The 5702-nt window shown below is 31.0% G+C and overlaps 1 pseudogene; it reads right to left on the bottom strand.

Moving 5' to 3' along the window:
• Positions 1–212: 212 nt before the first annotated feature.
• Positions 213–560, bottom strand: LOC149183167 (putative L-gulonolactone oxidase 1 pseudogene; annotated as a pseudogene).
• Positions 561–5702: the final 5142 nt, after the last annotated feature.

Below are 5702 nucleotides of genomic sequence, written 5' to 3'. Positions count from 1 at the left end.
AAAGCTGTAATGCCTTTTTTCGACGTCTTCCAATGTTTCATTGCAACACACCTTCGGCAACACTTTACCACCCAATCCTTCCACTAGTTGGGCGCGACTCCTCTCAAAGTGTTCACACAGGCTCAATCCTTACTTGGCACTCAATAGATTTCAAAACTACTTTACACAGTCCATAGATCTCCGCGGATCAACAGCGCTTCCACGCAAGTCTTCTACGAGAGATGCTGTAGTTTTCCAACGGCACAGCTAACAACTCTCTGCGTAATGACTCCAAGAAGGCCGAGAGAAACCTTAGCAGCATTCAGGTCTGGATGGGATTCATCGAAGCTCACAACACTCGCATAACCCGGAGGCGAAGGTACCACCAATCTCATGCCAACAACATACTCATGAACTGCACTTCCATTATTGAACAGAGAGCTGCCATGTGCCCTGGTGCTGAGCAGTCCTCCGATGGTAATCCCCTCCCCATAGGGCGAGTGAGGGAAAATCAAACTATGTTCAGCAGCAGCATCCATAACTTCCCTCAGAGACGCTCCCCCCTCTACGGTAATCGTCATTGATCCTTTTTGTTCACCGCCAATCCAAGAATCAGTTCTCAATACCGAACATCAGTACCGAATCCAAGAATCAGTTATTACCCGTGTAGAGGACGAACGGGTTCCACGCACAATTCGCCAAAATATTCTCCATAATTAGTTTTATGAATAACAGGAATTAGTTTTTAAACTAATTCGTAATCTTTTTAAAAGAATTACTACTTACTGTCTAGTTTTCACCGAGTTATTTAGGGATATTACACGGATCTGAACTGTTAAAATCTGTGTACAATTTTGAAGTTAATAATAAAATAGACAAGGATGTATGTGTACGAATTTGGAATTAATAATGAAATAAAAAATACCTGATTGCCCGGGTGTGTGGTAGTTGGATGACCAAGGCGGGCAGTTGCACGATCTGATTTTCATGGCCCTATTCCACTAAGTGATTTTCTGTTAATAAGTTTTATGAATTTAGTATAGGTTTATTTTAAACTTACATTTAAGATGAGTTTAAAGAGATTTAATTTTTTTATTGGTAATTTTTTTTATAAATTTTTATTATTTCAATTATTTGTGTAGTTATTTATTTTTAAAAAATTTTAAAATTTTTATTTTAGTTTATATGAGTAAAATTAAAATTTTGATAAAAAAATAGAAATAATTACACATCATATTAGATTGTAAAATAAATTTATTCTTTCAATAAACCTATCAATTCAATAACATAAATATTTAAAAATTTTAAGTTTTAAATTTCTTAATTTTTATATAGTTTTCTAAAATAATTTAAAATATAACTTTTACAATTTCAAATCAATAATTTAAAATTACAATTTAAAGAATAATTTAAATTATAATTTGCTCATTTCAAAAGAACACGAAATAAAATTCAGAATTAATGAAGAAATTTCAGGGGAGAAAATGTCACTTCTGCTTCACAGACGGTGTGCGGCGGCTGTGAGAACAGGACTATTCTCCTTTGTAAGCATACGCTCCTTATCTGACACCGCAGAGGGATGGCGGAAGCTCTTATCTGTTTTCTTGTGTGCCTTATGAGGTTTTATTAGGCATATTTAGTTATAAAAATTTTAAATGTGGAAATTTATTTTAAATTTTAGAAATCTTGAGTAGTTTAAAATATGTCACTTATACGATGTTTAATGACATTTTGAAAAATTAAACAAATTTTTAATAATTTTATATAGTTTTTATATAAATTTTTGATTATTTATAAGGTAAAAGAGTTCTATGCTATAACATTTGGATAATTACTCTTTAAAAAATGGAAATCAGTCAATCATTTTTTGAAAAAGACATAGAAAATTAGTTTACTTGTGATTATTAACCTTTCAAATTTTCCAGCGATGGTTTTGGAGAAGGCTTTTTTCTTACAATTATTACTTTTTTTTTTTTAATTACGGTGGATTGCTATATATATGGAAAGGAAAAATTGGCAAAAGATAATAAAGTGTGAGGTTTAATTTTTTTTAATTTTCTATAGAATCTAAAAATAATCATTCAAATTTTGTAGTATAAAATTATTTTTTTCCTTAAAAATTGTCAAAATTTTATTGAAATTAGATAAAATGATAAGAAATTTAAATATATGTGTAAAAGTGATGCCAAAATTTTTACAAATTTGAGATAAATTTTTATCTATGTTTTGTGATTTTCCCAATTTTTTGAAAAATAGATGGAGAAAAATGGATAATGGATAATATTTTTGTCGGGTCGTGGCTGGATAATGCGGGTTAGACTTTTTGATTGCACTGTTCAGAATCTATCAATTTTATACAGAGACCATGGTGGATGATATACTGATGTTGTTCTTAATAAAATTCTAGTGTGTTTTTCCTCTTAGAAGAAAAAAAATCAGTTGAGGGTTAGAAATGAGTTAGAATATTTGCAGGAGGGCGCTGTGAATAATTTGATTGAATTAATGGCGTGAAGAAGAACATTATCTGTTGTAGTATGAGCCTGGTCCGTGATCGGGATGGCGATATTAAGGAAGTGCCAGTGTTCTCTGCTGACGAATATCAAAGAGGTCCAGCTGCTGTATGTTGCGTTGTTCTGTTTCCTTTCTCTGTGCCTTTTTTATTTATTTCTCTCTCTTAGCATATAATTTTGTTTTGGAGGGCTTCTCCTTTGGATTTCTGGACTTCAATAATTTTGGCATGTTCCTTCATCTAGTATTTAGGCTTTTCATTAATTCCGCTCTGCGCTTATCCAAAGATAACGGAAGGGCCGACGTCAGTTTTCGCGTCCACTAGCAATCAAAAGACTGTATTTCAAGATTCCGTCATGAATGCCGCGGGATGTGATGGGATGAACCGCAACCGAGCCAAAATTGAAGCAGTAAAATCCTGGTGGTCCGCGGTTAGAAATTCAAAAAAAGTAGTTTAATGAGATTACAATTTTGTGCGGAAAATAGTGCAAATTTTAAGGTAATTTTGGTAAAAATACAGTGGAAATTTTGAGAAATACAGGTTATAATAGTTTAAGATTTTAGGGTGTCAGGATTTTTGATAATGTTAAATCAGTTTTCGTTTTTAAAGAATTATTTTTTCAAATAATTTTATGGTCATATTTTTTGAAAAAAAAAATCAGATTCGATCAAAAATAACTTACCATTTCAAAAATACAAAAATAAACTCATAATAACAAGATTAAAATTTCAAAACAAACTCACCATCAAATTTAACAATTTTCAAACTTCTCAACCCCTTTCGAGTCTCATGAAAAGATATTGATAATTTTATAAAATTTTAAAAATCTTCATAATTTTGTAAATTTTTAAAAGGTAACTGAAAAGCAAATCACCCCATAAGAAGGTGATTTGATATAGATTCAGATTTACAAGGTTCAAAAAGTCAGAGTATCTTCATTTTTCCATTTGCATGGAAACGATTAAAATACTTGGAAAGCATTTTCCTCTCCTATTAATTACCCCATAATGCAAAAGTTGCAATGATAGTGAAATATTGGTTGAGTGATTGGATTTCTTCACTTTTGGTTAAAACTTTTTATTGAAAACCATAGGTTTTGAATTACTCTTAAAAATGGTGTATCAATATTTAATAATCATTTAATTTATATAATTATATTAATAATTAATTTCATTTTAATATTAATTAATATAATTATATAAAATATAATAAAATATTGATTTTTAATAAAAAATATATAATTATAGAAAATATAATTAAATATTATTTTTAATAAAAAATAATATAATTATATTAGTTGAAAAAAACAATAACAAACCTTTATTAATTATAAATAAATATAATCAAATTATAATATACGCGGATTGAATCCGATATAATTGACTGTTGCCTCACTTCAGATATTTAATATATTGGTGTTTCCATAACGTACTGTCGCCTCACATCTAATATTTAATATATTATATTTTTCTTAGACTAAATTTACAACTATAAATATATATGTGAAGTTATATTAATATAATTATTTTTATTAATATTATAATCTATATCAATATTTTTGCAATCATATATTAATATAATTTTGGAATTATGGTTAATTTACACATTTTAAATATTTAAATATTATAATTTTAATTCATTTAAATATATAAGTCGTAAAAATTTAAAATTTGTATTATGAATATGATTTTTGTGTATAGATGATAATTATGTCGATAGGCATCTCTTTTATTGGAATTGAGCGTTTTAATCATTTTGTTAATAATAGATTCCAATCAAATGGCTGAAAATAAAAGATGCTAGAATATTTTGGTTGTGGCCACTACATCAATAGATGAAATGGATAGAGATAACTTCCTTGCATATCTAAATCAAGTGATTAAACCTTGTTTAATTTTTTTTTTTACCAAATTATGATTACAAATTTACTATCCCATTAACTATTAACCACTTATAGAGATTAATGCAAATTTGATTCCCTTGATTGAAAGTGGGTGCATAACCTATTTTGAAATACGTATCCATTATTGAAAGGACCATTAGACTATGAAACGTCTACTCCAACCACATGTCCATTTTCCATTATAATAAAGCTTATATTGTAACGTTTTCAACTTGGTAGCGTCCACGTAAACCTAAAATTGTTGCCTATTCACATGCTCAAGAGAAATGTTTTCATTTATCATGTTTGGATCACCCAATTTTGATTACTTAACTTCATTTTCAAATTTGGATATCTAATTTCTTTTTCAAATTACTCATCTTTGTATGGATATTGAGATTGTTGCCTGTTCACATTCTCAAGAGAAACATTCTCATTTCTCATGTTTGGATTGCCCAATTTTGATTGCTTAACTTCATTTTCAAATTTGGACGTTTCATTTCTTTTTCAAATTTCTCATCTTTGTATGGATTTTGAGTTTTGCACGTTTAGTTATTGTTGACACCTAATCCTCATGATTGGGTGAATATAATGTAAATAGATAAATAAGTAATATGAACAGTCATCGGGAGATGAACTGAACAGTCTCTCCCTCATGTATTTAATGAAGACCTACCTGAAGGAATAAATATGAATCAATTTTTGGTTGAGGAGTTACTGCCTGGCCTGACATGGTATCAGAGCCAGCTCCATTTTTTTAGCTTTTATGCCCTTTGTAACTCCCTATTCTGCTCCTCTGCTCTCCATTCAAAAGCGTTGTCCATACGCTGCCCATAAACGTTGCATACTGAATGCTGCTCCATGCAGTGGCCTGAACGCTGCTGCCACGCAATGGCCTGAATGCTGCTCCACGCAATGGTCTGAATGCTGCTACCATGTTCCTCTGCTGCAATGTTCCTCTGCTACAATGCCGGAAGCGTTCCTCTCCTTTAATGAGTGTGAACTCTAATGCATGAAAATTTTGGTATGCTCCATATGATCCTTCTCTGAAGAGCCCTTCGAGCGGCGCCCTGGTTCGAATGATGAATGGTATCATCCCTGGCCTAATGAATGGCATTTGTTTAGTAGCTACGAGTAGCATCATTATTCTATAATTTCATTTTTCCTTCCTCATTAAATGACGGCCCCAGTTTCACCCATGGCAAACGCATGTGACTGAGATTAGAATCAGTTCCACTGCCTCTTGTTTCTGCAGAGAAATTGTGGAAGACCGAAGAAGCCGCAGGGATTTGGACACAATGTTCATGACCTAGACATTCTTATGATGCACAA

This window comes from Pinus tabuliformis, chromosome 3_2 (assembly GCF_031772625.1).
Source record: "Pinus tabuliformis cultivar Carrire ecotype Pingquan chromosome 3_2, CPIR1, whole genome shotgun sequence".
NCBI classification, from domain to species: domain Eukaryota; kingdom Viridiplantae; phylum Streptophyta; class Pinopsida; order Pinales; family Pinaceae; genus Pinus; species Pinus tabuliformis.
This window is presented reverse-complemented; position numbering and strand designations above follow the sequence as displayed.